This window comes from Oryctolagus cuniculus, chromosome 10 (genome assembly GCF_964237555.1).
Source record: "Oryctolagus cuniculus chromosome 10, mOryCun1.1, whole genome shotgun sequence".
Classification (NCBI taxonomy): Eukaryota; Metazoa; Chordata; class Mammalia; order Lagomorpha; family Leporidae; genus Oryctolagus; species Oryctolagus cuniculus.
The window spans coordinates 8,117,944-8,140,488 of NC_091441.1; the positions used below are offsets into that span (position 1 = coordinate 8,117,944).

At 39.7% G+C, this 22,545-nt stretch overlaps 1 long non-coding RNA gene across 1 annotated transcript in view; it reads right to left on the reverse strand.

Moving 5' to 3' along the window:
- The window catches only part of LOC127492270 (uncharacterized), a 74,204-nt gene that overhangs the window by 50,983 nt on the left and 676 nt on the right, over positions 1 to 22,545 (reverse strand). The window contains exons 2-3 of the long non-coding RNA XR_007921412.2: positions 18,695 to 18,757; positions 13,327 to 13,531 (exon numbers count right to left, since the gene is read on the reverse strand). This is a non-coding gene — a long non-coding RNA (uncharacterized lncRNA). The remainder of the gene's footprint in view (positions 1 to 13,326; positions 13,532 to 18,694; positions 18,758 to 22,545) is intronic.

The window sequence follows — 22,545 nt, forward strand, 5'->3', positions numbered from 1 at the left end:
TGCTTTAGCTATTCTGGGTCTCGTATTTCTGTATGAATTTTAGAACCTTTTTTTTTTTAATCTGAGAAGAATATCCTTGATATTTTGACTGGGATCATGTTGAGTCTGTAAATTGCTTTCAGAAGTACGGATATTTTAATGATATTAATACTTCCAGTCCATAAACATGGAAGATTATTCTATTCGTGTGTGTGTATGTGTGTCTTCTGTTTCTTTCCTTAATGTTTTATAATTTTCATTTTAGGGATCTTTCACCTCCTTGGTTAAATTTATTCTAAGGTATTTAAAATTTTTTGTAGCTATTTTTAATGGGATTGATCTCAGAAGTTCTTTCTCAGCCATGACATTGTCTGTATATACAAAGGCTATTGATTTTTTTTATGTCGATTTTATATACTGCAACTTTACCAAACTCTCTTATGAGTTCAGTAGTATCTTGGTGGAGTCTTTTGGTTCCCCTGTATGTAGGATCATGTCATCTGCAAACAGGGGTAATTTGACTTCCTCCTTTCTAATTTGTATCCCATTGATTTCTTTTTCTTGCCTAATGGCCCTGGCTAAAACTTCCAGTACTATATTGAATAGCAGTGGTGAGAGCGGGCATCGCTGTCTGGTACCAGATCTCTAGAAATGCTTCCAACTTTTCCACGTTCAATATGATGTTGGCTGTGGGTTTGTCATATATTGCCTTGATTGTGTTGAGGAATGTTCCTTCTACACCCAATTTGCTTAAGGTTTTTATCATGAAAGGTTGCTGTATTTTATCAAATACTTTCCTTCTGCATCTATTGAGATAATCATATGATTTTTCTTCAATTTGTTCATGTGATATAACACATTTATTGATTTGTGTATGTTGAGCCAACCCTGTTTACCAGAGATAAATATAAATTCCTTTTGGTCCAGGTGAATGATCTTTCTGATGTGTTGCTGAATTTGTTAGGCTAGTATTTTACTAAGTATTTCTGCATCTATGTTCATCAGTGATACTGGTGTATAGTTCTCTTTCTTGCTTTAATTTTTTTGGGGGTTTTGGAATTAAAGTGATGTTTGACTCATAGAAGGAGTTTGAGAGGATTCCCTTATTTTCAATTATTTTGAATAGTTCCAGAAGGACTGGAACTAGTCTTCTTTAAAAGTCTTATAGAATTCAGCATTGAGTAGAACAAACAAACAAAAAAAATACTAAGAGGCATAACATTGAAACCATCCAGTCCAGGACTTTTCTTTGCTGGGAGGGTCTTTATTACTGATTCAATCTCTGCCTTGGTCATTTGCTCTGTTTAGGTTTTATGTCTTCATGAGTCAGTTTTGGTAGACTGTGTGTCAAGCACTCTATTCATTTCTTCTAGATTTTCCAGTTTGTTGGCATATAACTGTTTGTAGAAATTCTTGATGATTCTTTTTATTTCTGTGGTACCCATTATTAGATCTCCTTTCTCATTTCTGATTTTATTGACTTGGGTCTTTTCCTTTTTTTTTTTTTTTTTTTTTTTTGGTTAGTTGGGCCAATGATGTTAAAAATTTCATTTGTTATTTCAAAAAAAAAGCTCTTTATTCCATTGATCTTTTGTAATTTTTTTGTTCCAAATTTGTTTATTTCTTCTTTAATTTTAATTATTTATTTCCTCAGTTTGGGGTTTGGTTTCTTGTTGTTTTTCTGTCATTGAGATTCACTGAAAGCTCACTTATTTGATGCCTTTCCAATTTCTTGATGTAGGCACTAATTGCTATAAAATTTCCTCCTCTCACTGTTTTTGCTGTAACTCATAAGTCATGATATGTTGTATTATTGTCTTCATTAATTCTCAGAAATTTTTCTATTTCCCTTTTGATTTCATCTATGACCCACTATTCATTCAGGAGCATGTTGTTCAGTCTCCACGTGTTTGCCTATTTTCTATACATTCTTAATTTGTTAATTTCCAGCTTCATTCCATTGTGATCAGAAAAGATGATTGGTATTATTTCAGGTTTTTTTTTAATTTTCTGAGACTTGCTTTACAGCCTAGCGTATGGTCTATCCTAGAGAAACTTCCGTGCACTGAGGCAAAGAATATGCATTCTTTGTGGGATAAAATGTTCTGTAGATATCAGTTACAACCATTTGTTCCTTAAAGTAGACTAGGTCTGTTATGTATTTGTTGACTTTCTGTCTAGTTGATCTGTCCATTGATGAAAGTGGGGTGTTGAAGTCCTCAATTACTATTTTTAAGATTTATTTTTTTATTTGAATGACAGAGTTACAGAGAGGCAGAGACAGAGGCAGAGAGAGAAGTCTTCTTTCTGCTGGTTCACTCCCCAGATGGTCACAATTGCCAGAGCTGAGCCAATCCAAAACCAGGAGCCAGGAGCTTCTTCTATGCCTCTCAGGTTAGAGCAGGGGCCCAAGGACTTGGGCCATCCTCCACTGCTTTCCCAGACCATAGCAGAGAGCTGGATCAGAAGTGAAGCAGCCAGTACTCAAACTAGTGCCCATTTGGGATGCCAACACTGCAGGGTGGCTTTACCCTTATGCAACAGCACCACCCCATCCCCGTTACTATTGTACTGGAGTCTATTTATCCCTTTAGATTCATTAACATTTGTTTTGAATAGTCAGGTACTCTGGCATTGCGTATATATACATTTACTATAGTCACATCTTGTAGTTGAATTGATCTGTTAATTATTACACAGTGTTCTTCTTTGTGTCTTTTAACAGCTTTTGTGTTAAAGTCTATTTTGTCTGATTTTAGGATGGCTACACCTGCTTGTTTTTGCTTTCTCTTACCATGAAATATATTTTTTCAGTCCTTTCATTTTTAGTCTGTGTTTATCTGTGCTGGTGAGGTGTTTCCTGCAGGCAGCAAGTAGATGTGTTTTGTTTTTTAATCCATTCAGCCAGTCTGTATCTTTTAATTGGAGAACTTAGGCCATTTGCATTCTAGGCTATTATTGATAAGTAATGATTTGTTCCTACCATTTTTCCATAAATATTCCTATTGTTTGCTTTGAATTTCTATTGTACTTTTACTACAAGATTTTCTGCCTTCACATTCTTTCCTAATGATGACTACCATTCTCTGTGTCTGTGTGCAGCATATCCTTAAGTATCATTTATAAGGCTGGAATAAGAGATGACAAGCTCTTTCAATTTCTGTTTGTTTTGGGAGGTCTTTATTTTACCTTCATTTTTAAATGAAAGCTTTTCTGGGTACAGTATTCCAGGTTGACAGTTTCTTTTAAGACTTAGATTATACTACACAGCAGTAAAAAAAAGGATGAAATTGGTCTTGTGCAACAAAATGGAGCAAGCTGGAAAACCTCATACTTAGTGAAATAACCTAGTCCCAAAGAGACAAACATCATATGTTCTCCCTGATTTGGGAGAACTAATAGTGCAGCTAAAATGAAAGCTATAGAAGTAAAATTGTCACTTTTAGAATCAATGTCTTCATGAATCCTTGACCTGATTGTCAAGGGAGTTTACCATTGTTACTTTTTACTGTGTATATCCTTTTTGTTTTGTTTTGTTGTTTTTTTTCTCTGTTTTCTTTCCTTCTCTCTCATTTCTCTGCTTCACACTATATGCTGAACTCTCTATGTAACACAGTTAATTATATGTATTTTAAGGCTATTGGAAAAAGATCCCAGTTAAAAATAAGAGAAGTAATAAGAGATGGATGAGGTAGTCTAAAACTATAAAACAGTCTAATTCTGCATACAGGCATATAGACTTTTCTCTAAGGGTACAGTCTAAGAACTAGTCATGGTGCTCCAAATCCATAAGAATTGGTGGTATAAACACCATCTTCACTGTTAAAATGATCATATTAAATGTTAAAGGCAACAGATAGATCGGTATAAGTTTAAAAGGGATGATATAAATAACATCAAGTACTCGGTAAAAATAATTAAAAAGGAAGGAAGGACCAACATAGGAAGTAGTCGACACAGCAGACTCCTAGAATGACTTTCACAGTAAATAACACTCTGACCTCAGAATCAACCCTTAAGGCTTCCTGGTTGGACTGAAATGACTGAGAGCATTTCAGGCATGGAAAGACAAGACTCTGTGACAAAAAAAAAAATCCTACATGGAGAATCTCTGTGAGACCTCAGAGAGGAAGGAAAGAAGGAGACACTCTTCTCTGAGGGGAAGACGAACATCCACTTTGCTTATGGCCATGTCCAAATACCCATGGAGTCCATGGTCACAAAAGGCTTCCATAGTCTTGGCAGCCTATGGCAAGAGCCTCAAATGATCACTGATGTCATAAAAAAAAAAGAGTGTTAATTGTTAAAGGAACAACAGTAGTCACTGTGCACTTGCTTCCCTCCCCATGTAGGACCTCTGTCCCTAGTGAATTGTAATATGAGAATCGACTGCAAATTCTCTCCCCAAACTATACTCTATATGTTGTGTGTGGCCATGGGTGCAAATTGTTGAAGTCTATGCTTAGCATGGAGTTGGTCCTCTGTATATAAAATCAAATTAAAAATGAACCATAATGAAGAAGGTGATGGGAGAGGGAATGGGAGGTGGGATGGGAGCTGGGGAAAGGGTTATGGGGGAAAGAACCACTATATTTCTAAAGTTGTATCTATGTAAAAATGTATTCATTAAATAAAATTTTAAAAAAAGACAGATAATGTCTCTCCATTCTCTCCTAGCCTGTAGGGTTAATGAAAAATCAGCTCTATGTCTAATTGAGGATCATCTGAAAGTAATCTGGCACTTCTTTCATGCCCATTTTAGAATCATTTTTTATGGTTTATTGTTGAAACTTTGACTACAATGTGTCATTGTGAGCTTTTTTTCTGGTCTTATCTATTAAGAGTTCTATGTGTTTCCTGTACTTGGATGTTACTTTCTTTTTTTTTAATTTGACAGATAAAGTTAGACAGTGAGGGAGAGAGACAGAGAGAAAGGTCTTCCTTCCGTTGGTTCACCCCCCAAATGGCCGCTACGGCCAGTGTGCTGTGCCAATCCAAAGCCAGGAGCCAAGTGCTTCCTCCTGGTCTCCCACGTGGGTGCACGAGCGCAAGCACTTGGGCCATCCTCCACTGCCCTCCCAGGCCGCAGCAGAGAGCTGGACTGGAAAAGGAGCAGCCGGGGCTAGAACCTGGTGCCCATATGGGATGCCAGTGCCGCAGGCGGAGGATTAACCAAGTGAGTCATAGCACCGGCCCCAAATGTTACTTTCTTTGTTCAAATTACATAAGTTTTCTGTTACTATTTTTATGAATAGGTCTTCTAATCCATTCTCTCTTTCCACACCTTCAAGAACACCTAAGACACATATATTTGGTCATTTGATAGTATCCCATAAATCTCAAACACTATTTTCAGTTTTTCTGACTTTTTCTTCTTTTTCTGTCTAAGATATTTCCAAGGATTTTGTCTTCCAGTTCAGATATTCTTTATTCTGCCTCAACAAGTCTGCTGTTGAGGCTTTCCACTGTATTTTCTATTTGACATGTTGAATCCTTCATTCTAATATTTCAGTTTGATTTCTCTTCAATCTCAATCTCCCAGCAAAATTTTTCATCCATATCATGTACAGGTTTCTTCATCTCATCAATTTGTTCCTCTGTACTTCTGACTCATTTTATTATCATACTTTTGAACTCATTTTTAGGCATTTCATTAATGTTAGTCTTCATATTCTAATATTGAAGTATTGTCATGCTCCTTTTGGGGAGTTATGTTGTCTTCCTTGTTCTTATTTCTTGTATTGATGCATTTTTTTTTTTGACAGGCAGAGTGGACAGTGAGAGAGAGAGACAGAGAGAAAGGTCTTCCTTTGCCGTTGGTTCACCCTCCAATGGCTGCCTTTGTTGGTTTTCTCCTCTGATGGCTTTTTTTTATTTTATTTTTTTATTTTTTGACAGGCAGAGTGGACAGTGAGAGAGAGAGAGACAGAGAAAAAGGTCTTCCTTTGCCGTTGGTTCACCCTCCAATGGCTGCCGCGGCCAGCGCGCTGCAGCCAGCACACCGCGCAGATCCGATGGCAGGAGCCAGGTACTTCTCCTGGTCTCCCATGGGGTGCAGAGCCCAAGTACTTAGGCCATCCTCCACTGCACTCCTGGGCCACAGCAGAGAGCTGGCCTAGAAGAGGGGCAACCGGGACATAATCCAGCGCCCTGACCAGAACTAAAACCCGGTGTGCCGGCACCGCAAGGCGGAGGATTAGCCTATTGAGCCGCAGCGCTGGCCTCCTCTGACAGCTTTTATCTTTGAATTATTCCTCTGTGGCTTAGTGGAGTTACTTCTCCTTTGGTGAATATCCAGAGGCATATACTGCATGAGGCTAGAGAGCTCTATTCAGTGCAATAGTGCTCAATTGTAGAGCAAGTATCCAGGGTGACACCCAAGTTGTGCATGGTAGATCTCTATTGGCAGCAAGTGGGAGGGTACAATCACGCCTATTGGTGTGATAACAACCTCATCTCTTTCAAGGTGATCAATGCCTAGGTTTAGCCCACAGTGGGTACAACAACCACCCACACAGGAGTATCTGCAACATAAAGGATCTATGCAGTCCTCAGTGTTAGCACAGAATCCACTGCAATGACCCACCTCAGGCAGTCAGTAAGCTCTGAGCTTCTTAAACCTGACATACTGATTGTCCAGAGATGCACCTATACCCCATGCCTTATATTGCAGTCACAGAATACAGAATTCCCAGTCACAGTGTATAAGGATCCCACAGTTACAGGGTGCAGAGGATCCACTCAGACCCATGGAGAGGACAGAAATGTTCCCAAAGACACTGCCTGTGGGTGCTCCACCATGGCAGTTTGAGCCTTGGTGCCTGTAACAGGTTGAAGGGATGGGAGTACCTCACAGTCTTAAGTGCATACTAATCCCTCTGCCAATCCTCCCAGCCAGAATCAAAGTCAGAGGGGGGCATATATTTTTCCCTCTAATAAAATTTCCTGGTCATGCACACAAAAGCCTCAGCAGCCTCTACTGATGTCAAGATGGTTCTTTCTCCCCTCTGGTAGCCAGATTCCCTTATGGAGGCATCTGAACAAAGAAATGTACTACTCTTTCACTGGATTAGGTGGGTACCCTGCCTCCCATGGGGGCTCCAGGCTGGACTCAAAAGTCAGTGCGGTCCACAAGTTCTGCCTCACGTAATGTCACCAGTGGCTCAGGCTGCTGCAGGCTGCTCTGCTCTCTCCTCACTCTCAAAAGCTCATATCTCCTCCAACCCCCAGCTGTGGGAGTCGTGGGTGATATTCTCATTCTCTGCCACATGCCCACACTTTCCACACTGCTCCACAGCACCCCTCTTCTTTCTATAGAATTTCCACAAATTCCCTCCAACTTCCCTCCAACTTCCCCCCACCACCGGTAATGCACTTCCCTCACTTTTCTTCTGTGCTCTTCCCTCCCCTGGTCAAAATCAGCATATTTTCCCCCTATCAGCCATCTTGAAATACTCCCAGGATTGACATCTTACACTGACAAAGGCCACTAGAGCATCCACAATAGAGAAAGTTATCAGACTGTAAGAGTCAAGCTCTTGGGTGGTAAAAATAGCATTTTAAGTGTTCAAGTGAGCATATGGATATGATTAAATGCTAAAGTAATGACAGATCAGATTAAGTGTTAAAGTGATATATAAATAGGATTCAGTGTTTGGTAATAATAAAAGATAGAATTAAAAAGGAGTGAATGTCCAGTATGGGAAGCAGTCCATACAGCAGACCCATAGAATGACAATCACTTTAAGTAGCATGCTGACCTCAGAATCAGTCTTAAGGCATTCTAGTCTAGCTGAAAAATCCATGAGAGCATTTCAGGCATGGAAAGCCAAGACACTGTAGCAAAAAGTGTCCTACATGAAGGATCTCTGTGAATGAGACCCCCATGGAAGGAAGGGATCATCAAAGGATGTACTTTTCTCTAAAGGGAGGAGAGAATTTCCACTTTGCTTTTGGCCTTGTCTAAATACAGAAGGAGTTTGTGGATTCAAAAGGCTTCCATAGCCTAGGAAGCTCATTTCAAGAGCCTCAGGTAATCACTGACATTAAACATAAGAATGCTATTTATCAGCTGGTGCCACGACTCACTGGGCTGATCCTCTGCCTGCGGCACCGGTACTCCGGGTTCTAGTCCCGGTTTGGGTGCCGGTTCTGTCCCAGTTGCTCCTCTTCCGGTCCAGCTCTCTGCTGTGGCCCAAGTGCTTGGGCCCTGCACCTTCAAAAACAGACCAACACTTCCTCTGAGATGAACAAAACTTAAGGTTAATCACTACTCAACTGCCATACAACAAAAGCTAATAACAGTTTATTAATTTAGGGGCCGGCATTGTGGCGTAGCGGGTAAAGCGACCGCCTGCAGCACCAGCATCCCATATGGGCGCCAGTTCGAGTCCCAGCTGGTCCACTTCCAATCCCACTCTCTGGTATGGCCTGGGAAAGCAGTAGAAGATGGCCCAAGTGCTTGGCCCCTGCACCCGTGTGGGAGACTTGGAAGAAGTTCCTGGCTCCTGGCTCCTGGTTCCTGGCTCCAGATCAGCACAGCTCCAGCCATTGTAGCCACCTGGGGAGTGAACCTGTGGATAGAAGATCTCTCTCTCTCTCTCTCTCTCTCTCTCTCCCCCTCTCTCATTCTCTCTCTCCTTCTCCCTCTCCCTCCCCTCTCCTTCATTCTCTCTCTCTCTCTCTCTCTCTCTAGCTGCCTCTCCTTCTCTCTGTGTGTAACTCTTTCAAATAAATAAATAAATCTTTAAAAAAAAAACAAACAGGGGGCCAGTGCTATGGTGCAGCAGGTTAAAGCCCTGTCCTGAAGCGCTGGCATCCCATATGGGCACTGGTTCTAGTCCTGGCTGCTCCTCTTCTGATCCAGCTCTCTGCTATGGCCTGGGAAAGCAGTACAAAATGGCCCAAGTGCTTGGGCCCCTGCACCCACATGGGAGACCCCAAAGAAGCTCCTGGCTCCTGGCTCCTGGCTCAGCTCCAGCTGTTGTGGCCATCTGGGGGAGTGAACCAGTGGATGGAAGACCTCTCTCTCTCTGTCTCTACCTCTCTCTGCAATTCTGTCTTTCAAATAAAATAAAATAAAATAAAATAAAATAAATCTAAAAAAACCAGAGTTTATTAATTTGAAATAAAAGAAACTCAAAGAGTAACAGGAGAGCAAAAGAAGGTAGGAAACTTGTTGGAAATGTAAACATCCAGACAAAACCAAAAATACTGTCCTACTATCTAGTGGGGAGTAACTCAAGTATTAAGACAAAATATTGGGGCCAGCATTGTGGTGCAGCGGGTTAATGCCCTGGCCTGAAGCGCTGGCATCCCATATGGACACCAGTTCAAGACTCAGCTGCTCCATTTCCTATCCAGCTCTCTGCCATGGCCTGGGAAAGCAGCAGAAGATGGCCCAAGTCCTTGGGCCCCTGCACTTATGTGGGAGACCCAGAAGAAACTCCTGGCTCCTGGCTTCAGATTGGCACAGTCCCGGACACTGCGGCCACCTGGGGAGTGAAACAGGGATAGAAGACCTCTTTCTCTCTCTCTGCCTCTCTTCTCTCTGTGTAACTCCTTCAGATGAATAAATAAACAAATCTTTTTTAAAAAAAAGACAAAATATTAAAAATAACTGATTAAATTTTGTTAATGGGTACACGGAGGAAAACTTTGACATTGATATATACAATATTGGAGAAGGAAGGATAAAAGTGTACATTTTTAGTGAAGTAGTTATCAGCTTAAAAAATGCTACTATAATTATAAGATAGTTTAGTAAAACCCATGATAACCACAAAGAAAATACCTATAGAAGTTACAAAAGAGACAGAGAAAGAAAACAAAGCCTATTAAACAAATACATGTATACACAGGAAGACAGCAAGAGAGATAAAGGAAAACAAAACAAGACAAACAGAAAAGAGTTAACAAAATGACAATGGCAAATCCTTCCCTGTCTATAATTGCTTTACACATAAATGGATTAAACTCTCAACGAAAAAAATGCAAAGTAGCTGAATGGATTTATAAACCTAGATTCAACTACAGACTGTCTATAAGAAACTCATTTTACATTCAAGGATATATATAGGCTGAAAGTGAAGAAATAGAAAAGAATACTTGATGTAAATGGCATTCAATGGAATGTAAAAATAGCTAATTTTTTATCATTTAAAGTAGAACTTAAGTCAAAAGCCATCTCTAGAGACAAAGAAGGTCAATACATAATGATAAAGGAGTCAATATACCAGGAAAATCAAACAATTATTAATACATACACACCACACAACAGAGCACCTATGTATGTGAAACAAATAACACAGTTCTGAATGAAGAAAATGACAACAACACTAGAGTAGGAGACCTCAAACCCCCACTTTCAATAATGAATAAAACAGCCAGATAGAAAAACAAAGAAAAGGTGAACTTAAACAATACAGACCAAATGCACCTAACAAACACACTCAGAGCCTTCTGCTCCAGGCAAAAGACAGACATTCATCTCATGCACACACAGAACATTGTCCGTGACAGATCACATGTTATGTCACAAAACAAGTCTTAGCAAATTAGGAAGACTGAAATCACACCAATTATCTTTTCTAACTATAATGGGATGGTATTAGAAATCAGTAAGAAAATGGGAAAATTTACATTACAGGTAAGCGGAAACCAAAAAGAAAAAAAATCTGAACAAACATTAAATCAAAGAGAAAAATCAAAGACTCAAAGACAATTTTTAAAAAATATATAAGGACAAGAAAAACTGAGAACATAGCATATTCAAACTTATACAACTTAAATAGTCCGAGTCCCAGCTGCTCCACTTCTGATCCAGCTCTCTGCTCTGGCCTGGGAAAGCATGAGAAGATGGTCCAAGGCCTTGGGCCCCTGCACCCACGTGGGAGATATGGAAGAAGCTCCTGGCTCCTGGCTGCAGATCAGCTCAGCTCTAGCCATTGCAGCCATTTGGGGAGTGGACCAGCAGATAGAAGACCTCTAGCTCTCTCTCTGCTTCTCCCTCTCTGTAACTCTGCCCTTTAAATAAATAAATAAATCTTTAAAAAAAATTGTCTCTATTTGCAGATGATATTTTATATATATGCATATATAGAGAGAGAGAATTAAAGACTCAACATAAAAACAATTAAAAATAATGAGCAAATTCAGTAAAAATTGGAGGATACAAAATCAATATGCAAAAATCAGTTGCATTTCTATATACTAATAATGAAGTAGCCAAAAGACAAAATAAGAAAATAATCCAATTTCAAACAGTGTGAAAAAGAATAAAATAGTTGGGAATAAATTTAACCAAGGAGGTAAAAGATTTATACACTGAAACTATAAAAATATTGATGAAAGACAAAAATAAAAGGAAACATAGTCTATATTCATGGATTGTAAGAGTAAATATCATTAAAATGTTCATACTACCAATAGCAATCTACAGACTCCAAGCAATCCCTATGCAATTTCTATTGGCAATTTTCAAAGGAGTTGGAAAAAATTCCTAAAATTCCTGTGGAAACACAAAAGATCATAAATACCCAGCAAAACTGAGCAAGAACAGAGCTGTAGACATCACACTTCCTCATTTTACACAGTATTAAAATGCAACAATGAGCAAATAGCATGGTACTGACACAAAAAAATAAATAACACAAAACACAAAAACCGATAGAACAAAATAAACAGTGCTTGAACTAAAAAATACATTATGGGGAAAGGATAATTTCTTTAATCAATGTTAGTGGGAAAACTGGATTATATATACACACAAAAATTTTAAAAATAAGAAAGAAATTAGATCCTTAAATTATACCATATGCAAAAATAAGCTCAAAGTGAATTAAAGGTTTTAATGTAAAACCTGAAATCATAAACTCTTTGAAGAAAGCATATTGGAAAAATCATCATAACATTGGTCTTAGAAATAAGGTTTTGGAAAGAACATCCAAAGCGCAGGCAACAAAAACAAAAATAAACAAGAGAAATCAATCCCATATGATCGTGATACAACATCTTTTTAATGAGATCTTCAGTTTGCTAGTACTCTTATTGAAGATTTTTCCTTACACAGCAATGAGAATTATTGGTCTGTCATTTTCTCATAGCATCTATCCTTGTCTGGCTTTGGTTTCAGGAATGCTGGCCTCATAAACTGAGTTTGGAAGTATTCTCTCCACTTTAGTTTCTCAGAAGAGTTTGAGAATAATGGGTATTATCTCATCTCTAAGTGTGTCGTTGACTTCACCAGTGAATCCATTAGGCCTGGGTGGATGATTTTTTTGGGTGGATGATTTTATTCTTATAAATTTAATTTCCTGGTCTGCCCATATTTTCCATCTTGTCATCATTCCATTTTGATAGATTATATTTTTCTAGGAATTTATCCATTTTTCTAAGTTAGACAATTTAAGGCCATATAATTATCCATAGTTTCTTATGATTCTTTGTATTTCTGTTGCAGCAGTTGTAATGTCTCCTTAATTTCTAATTTATTTGAAATTTTTTCTTTCATTTTCTCTGTATAGCTGAATATTTACCAATAATGTTTATCTTTTCAAAAAACTTCTTTTTTTAGATCTTTTATATTGTTTTCTAGTCTGTATTTCATTTATTTCTTCTTTGATCTGTCTTATTTCCTTTCTTATATTAACTTCCCTTATATAAACTTTCTATTCTTTTTCTATTCCTTGGAGAGTAATATTACACTGTATATTTGAGATTTTTCTCATTTTTTAATCTAAGCATTTGTTGCTACAAACTTCCCTCTAAGAAATATTTCACTCCATAAGTTTTGGTATGATTTCCTTTCATTTCATTTGTTTCAATTTTTTAATTTCATTTTTTCTACCTTCTTGGGCTCTTTGGTTGTCCAGAAACATATTGTTTAATTTCCACATATTCCTGAGTGTTCCAGTTTTCTTTCTTTTATTGATTTCTCTGCTCATACTATTGTGAACATAAACAGATGCTTGATATAATTTTGACCTTTCTAAAGTTTTCAAGGCTTGTTTTGAAGCCTCACATATGACTTCCATGAAGTAGAGGAGAATGTGTGTTGTGTTGCTGTTTGATGGCTGCTCTGTATACGTGTTAGGTACCTTTGATCTAAAGCATAGTATAAGTTCAGTGTTTCCTTATTGATTTTCTGTCTGAATGAACAATCCATTATTGAAGGGGAAGTATTTAAATCTCTTATTATTATTATCGCATTGCTGTTTATTTCTTCCTTCGCTTTTGTTGCTACGTAATTTTGATATTAGGTATTTATAATTGCTATATCCTCTTAATAAACTGATCCTTTCACCATAAATAATGACCTTCCTCTTCTAAAGACCATTTTTTACTTACAATCTATTTTATCTGATGTAAGGACAGTGTCCCCTGGCATCTTCCGGGTTCCACTTGCATGTAACATCTCTTCCATTTCTTCCAAGGCAGCACACTTGTGCCCTTGGAGCTAATGCGAGTATTTTGTAATCAGCTTGTAGTTGAGATTTTTTTTTAGAAAATCCATTCAGCCACTTCATGTCCTCTGACTATCTGAATAGGGTTACTGTAAAGAGGAAGAAAGAGATCATGTAGAAAATATAAGAATTTCAGAGAAAATTCCTTAAGCAAGGGAAAATAAATGGTCTCCAGTAGCTTTAAATATGACAATAGTCCATCCTTGGATATATGAGGGTGAATACAGATGGAGCTGCTCTCAAAAATTGCACATAAGGAAATAGACTGTGTTATATTATAGTAAATATGGTAAAAAAATAATTCTCTTTTCCAGGGTAGTCACTATTCCTCCTGGTTTTGGCAGCATGCCAAGGACTTCAGGCACATGTCATTCCCCATGGCTCTGAAAAGTAGGATCTCCAGAACAAATACAGCGCACCCATGGGTTTTTTTATAACAATTTCTCACACTTTGAAAGAAAAGGGTGTGGTGGAGAGAGAGAAGGAGAGAATATATTATATTCTTGGAATTGTATCTATGAACTATATTGAATCTGTTAAATACCAATTAAAAAATTTTTATGTGCATTATTTTTTTTAAATAAGGGGCTGGTGATGTGGTATATCAGGTAAAAGCCGCAGCCTACAACACTGGCATCCCAGACAGGCTCTGGTTCGAGTCCCGGCTGCTCCACTTCCAATCCAGCTCTCTGCTATGGCCTGGAAAAGCAGTGAAAGATGGCCCAACTCCTTGGGTTCCTGCGCTGGCATGGGAGACCCAAAAGAGCCTCCTGGCCATCTGGGGAGTGAACTAGCGAATGGAAGGCCTCTCTTTCTCTCTGCCTCTACCTCTCTGTAATTCTGCCTTTCAAATAAATAGATAAATCTTTTAAAAATTAATAAAATAAAAAAAAAAGTTTCTCAGGCTCTGTCCCAGATAAACTGAATCAGAAATTCCAGAGATTGGACCTAGTACTCTGCATATAATCCAAGCCCCCAGGTATTCTGATCATGATGAAGTTTTAAATTCATGGTTCTAGAGCTTGAAAGAAAAGTTATGCGAGAGGCTTCTAAAACTACCCCCAGGCCCATGGGTTCCAAGTACCCACTCTCCTCAAACTTCCAGACTTCCAATTGCAGCTGTTGCTGTGCAAGAACTTGTCATCACCAATCTACTTTTCTGGGACAGTCTTCAAGGACAACATAAGAGAGCTAATAAATATGACCCTCCAATAAGCACTCTTCCCAGTGGCCATATCCAAGCTGGAGAACACTGTTTTTATATCTGTTTCTCATCTTTAGGAAAACCCAGTTATACTTGAGCTATTTGAAATAGTTTATTTTAAAGTTGGTCAGAAAGCCAATTCTATTATTAATATACTTCATGTGTCAGGAAAATAAAATATATATGTTTATGAATTTGAATATCACCATTATTTACATATAAAATGTCAGTATAAGGCAAGTTGATTTTGTTTTCCTGCACTGCTATTGGAAAAGAAAACATCAACATTAACTCTTTGGGGAAGACATGAGAATCACTCTGCAGGACTTGGAGCAAGAAGTTCACTTCTTGTTCTCCTAGACCTTCAGGAAATAAATTATCCTTGAGACTACAAAGTCTGTATAAATAGATAAGTATAGTACATATCTGAACTATGATAAGCCTATCCAATAAAGATAATATTTAATTTTTATTCTGGCTATCATCTGGATTGATCAAATTTTCAATATAAAGAATGCCCTTTTTCTCATTTTAAATGTTAAAGCTCATCTCAGTGGGAAGTATTAAAGACTCCATTTAATGTGTTTCCTCACAACGTAAGCATCACCTTTGTTATATTAAAATCCATTTCTTTTTAGTGTGATAAAATTAGAAAGAACTCCAGCCGAATATAATTAAAGCCTTGGACTATCTATCTTCCAAGGAACCAAGTGACTCCTGCACCACGGGGAGTCCTGTATGCTCCCCTACTGTGGCTAAGTTCATAAGTGCAAGTTGAAAGGATCCGTGCTGATTATAACTACATTCTAAATTAGCCAATATTAGCGCTGTGCCAAATAATTCACATAGCATGGTTTCCATGTTAGACAATCAATTACAGTTCAGAGGAATCCACAGAAAAATCCATAATTTTTACTTAGGATCATAGTTTTTGTAATTTAGCATATTATTATAGCAGGGCCTTCAAAAGGTCAGACAGAACAATAAAGAGCGATTTCGAGTTAGTAAACGTTCCTTTATCCTCACAGGAGGGTAAGGAAGCTGATTATAGCTACACGCTTGATGGCATCAGAATTTTAATTTATTTTGACATTCACCATCAAGTATACTTTAAAATTGAAAACAATTTTATCTAAAACCTATTAGAAATCCATTCAAGTGTTCCATGATGATGGGTATTTCTTATTAGAATTCTGCATGTTGATCAGCTGGGGAGGTAGCACCAGGTAACTGAGCACCTGCCTAGTGGCCTAGTAGGTAACACATTTTTATTGTTTTCAGATTTGAGTAGTAGCATTGTACATATACTTTAGCAAAGAATATTTTAAAATGTTTTATTTTAAAGTTTGTTATTGTGGGGAGCAACTCGGACTAGACTAAGTTACTGGAATTAAGACTTATTCTATGCATCTGCTCTCCCACAATATGGCGCTGGGAGAGGAGTAAACAGCTTCTACGCAGCTGCCTCCAGTTCAACCAATAAACTGTAGGACCTACTCCTGATTGGAGGAGAGCAGCGTACTCGGCGTGTGGGTAGCAGAGTTGGGATTGGTGGAAGAGGACTATAAAGGAGGAGAGAGACAACATGTACCAGGAACATCTATCTGAAGGAACACCTGAGCAGCCCCCGAGAGAGCCGGCCGGCGGTGTGCCGCTCCCCCGCGGAAGTGGGGAAAGTGGCAGGGGGAGCCGCCCTTCCACGGAGGTGGAAGGGTCGGTAGCCAACCCGGGAAGAACCAGCAGCAAACCCGGGAAGGGCTGAGCAGACAAAAGAACAGCGCAGGGTCCTGTGTCGTTCCTCCGTGAAGAGGGGGAGCGACAGTTATTAATGTACTTCATGTGTCAGAAAAATAAAATACGTGTGTATCTGAACTTGAATATTACAATTATCTATGTATAAAATACCATCAAAAGGACAGGTGATTTCTTTCCTGCCACTGCTATAAGAAAAGAAAACATCCACATTGACTCTTTGGAAAGTCAATGACTGTACCCAGGAGTTCTACCTATTGCAATGGCACAATGGACTAATTCCAGAAAATTCTGTGACTCATCTTCTCCATACCAATATATTAGACCTGAATAAACATTCACTCTTTTTCTTCTAATATACAGAGTACACTTACAAATGACAAGCCAATAGGTTAAATTTAGTCCCTAACCTCCACAATACAGTAAAAAGAAAAGCAATCCTCTTTTTCCAAACATAAAAAGTCTTGTTATTGAGGCTGGCACTGTGGCACAGCAGGTTAAGCTGTGGCCTGCAACAAGGACATTCCATATGAGCCTCAGTTTGAGTCCCAGCTGCTCCACTTCCTATCCAGCTCCCTGCTAATGTGTCCGAGAAAACAGTGAGGGTGGCAAGAGTACTTGGATGCCTGCCACCCACAAGGAAGAGCTGAATGGAGTTCTAGGCTCCCAGCTTCAGTCTGGCCCAGGCCCAGTCATTGCAGGCATTTGGGGAGTGAACAAAGCAGATGGAAGCGAGCTCTCTTTCTCTCTCTCCCTCTCTTTCTCTCTCCTTCTCTCCCTCCCTCCTCCTTTCCCCCTGCCTCTCCCTCTATAACTTTGCCTTTCAAAAAAATAAAATCTTTAAAAAGAAAACAAACCATATTATTTATTGTCACGTAAGAGTAACCCTGAGAAGTCTGCTCTGAAATTTTACGTCATTAGAATCTTTATATCATTGGTTAACTCAAAAAGATAGTCCACCAAAACCATCGGCTTGTCCATAACAAAGACGACATAAGACATTGGGGATAAGAAAATTAAATGACTGTGCAAGTTGATCCTTCACGTTAGGCCAGGTTGGCTCTAATCAGAAAAATTACATACCTGTCCAATGCTCACACACAAAGTTTTTATCATCAGAGCCCCTACTTGGAATTAAGGCAGTATCTACAAAATCTTGTCAAAACAATTTATGTGGGAGAAACACAATGTTATTCTCTCCTATCGTAACCGAGATCCAGGAAGAAAAAGATAGTGGTAGATGCCAGCATCCTACATTGGAATACCTGGGTTTGATTCTCAGCTCTGGCTCCTGACCTTCATGCCACTGCAGACCCCAGGGAGGCAACCAGTGACAGCTCAAATAATTGGGTTCCTGCCACTCAAGTTGGAGCTCTGGCCCTGGCCATGTGGGCATTTGGGAAGTGGACAAGCAGATGGGAACTTACTCTAGTTGCCTGCCTTTCTCTCTCTCTCTCTTTCTCTCTCTCTCTCTCTCTCCCTCTCAAGAGAAGGGAGGGAGGGGGGAAATAAATAAGAAATGAAGACATGGGGGAAGAGACAGGGAATCATCGAGAGTAAGTCCAAATTGAAGAGGGATAAACGCTCCATCAGAAGACATGAGGAGTGCAGAGACAGAGGGAGCTACCTTCCCATCAAAGGCGGCTTACTGCAGAGAACCCGAGCTGTGTGCTGCAGCCAGACTGCCCCAGTTCAAATCCCAACTCTGCCGCTTCTTAATGCAGAGAAGAGAGCAAATCTCTTAACCCCTCTGTGCCCGTTTGCATGCCCTATAAAATAGGAATAACAACAGCTACACACACACTGAGATGTTGTGGTGCTCAGACTAGCACAGCCTGAGATCAATACCTAGCCTGTGTGAATAACCACAGACGTATCTGCTTTAGGATTATTACCTGCAATAGCTCCCGTCTTAAAATTAAAGGTATATTTCCTGAATGTAGTGTGCAGGGGAGCAAGAATGAACGCATTACTCTGTTTGGTTTCATTGCTGCTGCTTTTTTGTCTGTTTGTGTGACACCATCTTGGTTATATTAACTCCAGCACACTGATATTACCTTTGGGAATGAGCCCGATGGAATGGTGGTTCGGGTTTAGTGTACCTGGGCAGTTTACCTAAATGCTTCCACTCACTGCTTTTCCTGGGATCATTCCTGCTATGAGGCATAAAAACCTAGCAAGGCGGCTCCACGGAGCGTGTGCCTTCCTCAGCTCCCCAGCTGCTCGCAGGGGCGGTCGGGGCACCGAGAAGCAGGAGGCTCACTAATTGCTCAGAATCACGAGGTAGGCTCCTTACCTCTCGCTTGCCTCTTTCATTAGTGTGCTGTTTCTACTGTCGTTGCTTCTCCAAGAATTTCTACTTCTCAGAAAAGGAAAAAAGTGTCAAAATGCTTAAAAAATATTTCACTAAATTGTAGACTTCTGCAGTACAGCATTATAGCAACAGATAACAATACTGCTTGTGCACTTAAAAATCTATTAAGAGGGTAAATCTCATGTTAAGCATTCTCACCTCAATAAAATAAAAAATTATAAAAGAAGCACTTCAAGAAAATGCAGCATTTTAGATTATAAATATATGCCAAACAATAAATACATAAAGCAAATAATATACAATAAATATAATGATACTTTCCCCTTATTCTACTTAAAGTGTTTATAATTCGGTTTTTAAAGGACAAATGAAAAAATGATTTATTGATAGCTATGAAACACAAACAGAAAACATGTAGCATACACTAAATACACATTTGGGGATGGCAGATTACTTTTCTATAATGGTTAAATCATTGAATTGTGTTTATTTTTATTTCCTAAACATTTATTGCTGTATTGAGATGTTGGTGAGACAACTACAACTAGAACATGTACCGCTCCTACCATCAGTAGCTTATAAAAGCATTCTTCAAAAATTTCACAGCAACATAGAATTAAAAGGTCAATTTATTTTGGTGCAAAAAAAATTTTTTTGAAACCCTTGTATTGTAGAGGTCTTCAAGAAGTTCTTGGAGGGGCCAGATCTGTGGCTCGGTGGGTTAAGCCACTGTCTGCAGTGCCAGCATCCCATATGGGTGCCTGATCAACTCCTGGCTGCTCTACTTCTCCCCCAACTCCCTGCTAATGTGTCTGGGAAAGCAGTGGCACCCATGTGGGAGACCAAGAACAAGGTCCTGGCTCCCGGCTCCTGTCTTCAGCCATTTAGGGAGTAAACCAGTGGATGGAAAATTCTCTCTCCCTCTAACTCTGCCTTTCAAATAAATAAATAGGATCTTTATTTAAAAAAAATCTTGGAAAATGCCTATCTGAAAAACTCTATGGATTTCAATTTTTGGCACAGGAGTAAGTTTATTTTTTAATTCCATTTTCCACAAGTTTTTCATAGGGTATGCAACTGCATGGATGTTGGGGATGGAGGGGTGGAGAATGGAATATGAAAAACAAAATTAGTAAAATACACAAAGCATGATATTGGTGATAATGGTGATACTGGCCATGGAGTGAAATGACAAAGGGAGAACTGAGAGCTTTGTGAAGTGGTGAGAGGTTGCAGTTTTCTTTTATTTAAGATTTATTTTATTTATTTGAAAGACAGAGTTACAGAGAGAGGTAGAGACAGAGAGAGAGGTCTTCTATCCACTGGTTCACTCCCCAGATGGCCGCAAGGGCCGGAGTTGCGCCAATCCGAAGCCATGAGCCAGGAGCTTATTCCAGGGTCTCCCATGAAGGTGCAGGGGCCCAAGCACTTGGGCAATCCTCTACTGCTTTCCCAGACCATAGCAGAGAGCGGGATTGGAAGTGGAGCAGCTGGGACTAGAACCGGCGCCCATATGGGATGCCAGTGCTTCAGGCCAGGAATTTAACCTGCTGTGCCACAGCGCCAGCCCCAAGAGGCTGCAGTTTTCAACAGGAGGGTGTGAAATGGTCATCATGGGCAGATGACAGCTGAGGAAAGACTGACAACCAAGGGGCAAGAAGCCACACAGACATCCACACATGACCATTCATGGTGGAGGGCACTCAGGTGCACATATCTTGATAGAGGCAAAGGTTTGGGGCCAGGGAAGTAGCATCCCTAGAGCATGAAGGAGGGGTTGAGCTCACAGAATCTGGGGTAGACAGACTTGCTATAGGACCTAAAATGCTAATAGAATGGTATGGCCTTTACTGTGAAGGAGAGAAGCTAAGGAAGAGATGGGGGTAAGAAGGGTGTCAATGGACTGATTTTCTTGGGAGAAGAAGCAGGATCCGTGTGTAATATCAGAGTTAGAAGCAGAGAGAGACCCCGGGCACAGTCAAAGGAGGAAAAGCAGAGAATAGGGTCCCATTCTGGTGAATGAATAAATATGATGGTGAGAACCTGTGGAAATTCTGATTGTTTTTATGTTCTCAGTGAAATAGTAAGCATGGCAACCAATAAAAATCCACATCTATACAAAAGAATGCCCAATCATTTACACATTTATTAAGATATTCCAAGAATACATGTATATTTTGGAGAACATATAAAAGTTAAAGGTCAACATTGGAAATACAATCCAATGAAGTTAACCTGATCAACACATCATCAGTGACTACAGAACAAGTTAATCGTAAGGCAGCATTCTTGGTCCAGAACCACAGACCCTGTGGCCCTGAGCTAAAAAGCCTTTGGCTCTGCCCAGCCTCTGCCCAGCTTCCAACTCTAACCACTATTATTTAGGGGATAGTCTAGGTTCAGTGAAACCTAAGTTGCCTATTCATACTAGCCTCCTATTCAGCACTCCTTCTAGTCCAGCTGTGTAATGGAGCTCAACAGGGTACCCCCCCTTAAGGAGATCCCATTTCTCTTGTAATTCTCTTCCAGCACCCCATGATAGGTCTGGGCCTCACACATACCTGGCCAGGCCTTCAAGCCTATCTACCTTAAAAGCCTTCCTGCCAGTACCTAAAACCAGGGCTTAGAGTAACAGCTAACTTAAAAAGTCCTGCATCTATTTGGACAGGTGCTCACTGAGGACTTAAGGGGCCTATCTCTTGAGGAGTGTAGGAAAATAATCTAAAATGTAGATGGTTAAGTGTAAATGGTTTATTAGTCTGTTTCCTTTCCCAGTCCGAGACTCTTGTCTTGTACATTAGCTTAACTTCCTAGCAAAATGTAACTACTAGGCATCCAAAGAAAAAAAAAAGCATAGCCAATCCACTAGAGAGTTAATTATTTAACCCTTAACTCATCCCTGGGGAGAGAAAACCAGACCCAGAGAGGATATGGGGCATGCAGCAAATTCCTACTTCTGCAAACTTCAGCATTTCCCTAACAGGTTATGGATTCCTAGCTACATGGAAATAGCACAGTTCCTAAATCAGGCTCTCAACAGGGAGTCAAAACAGAGCCCCCTCCTTTGGGAAAAACAAACAAAGCACAGCTTTCATCCATTGAAAAGCTGCCAAGACTAGGGATCCCATAAGAGATTGCTAATTCAGTCCTTCAAAACAGGCAGGCCCTAGACCTGTTACCTGCTGTCCAAGAAAATGCCCTGAACTAGGGTTAAACTAGATGGCTACAAAATCATGTTCATACTTTCTTGGACAAGGCCAGACAACTCCAGGACCAGGTCAGACTAGGCTAAAATATCTGGTCTAACATCACATCTGGTCATTGCCTCTCCTCAGTGACATAGCATTCTTTCTGCTTCTCTGTGGGCTACTGTGCTTTGATGTCCTTGTTTGTTCTGTCTCTAACAGAAGACAAGCCATCCAGCTCCAGGTGCTTCTGAGACAGGGCTCACAGCCTACCTCATCAGACAAGATGACCAGTCCTCTAGAACAAGCAAGACAAAGCTTCCACAGACCACTCTCAAACACCACAGGACAGATAGCAAGAGAAAAATACCCTACATCTTGACACCCATTTGTCAGCTTCTGAAATAGCTACAGAAAATGGACCTTCAACCATTTATCCCCATAAGATTATAGGTATTTTTCTCTTGGAGGGGGCGGAATATTAGGTAGGAAGTTAAAAACTAGCCTTTTTTAATTAATTTATTTATTTGGGAATTAGCCTGTTTGTGTGAGAAGGGCCTGAAGAAACCAGCACCTGCTTTGGAAGCCCCAGAAGCCCAGCATTTTGCACGTCAAAGTCCTGCTCAGACCCTGATAACCTCCCAGGTG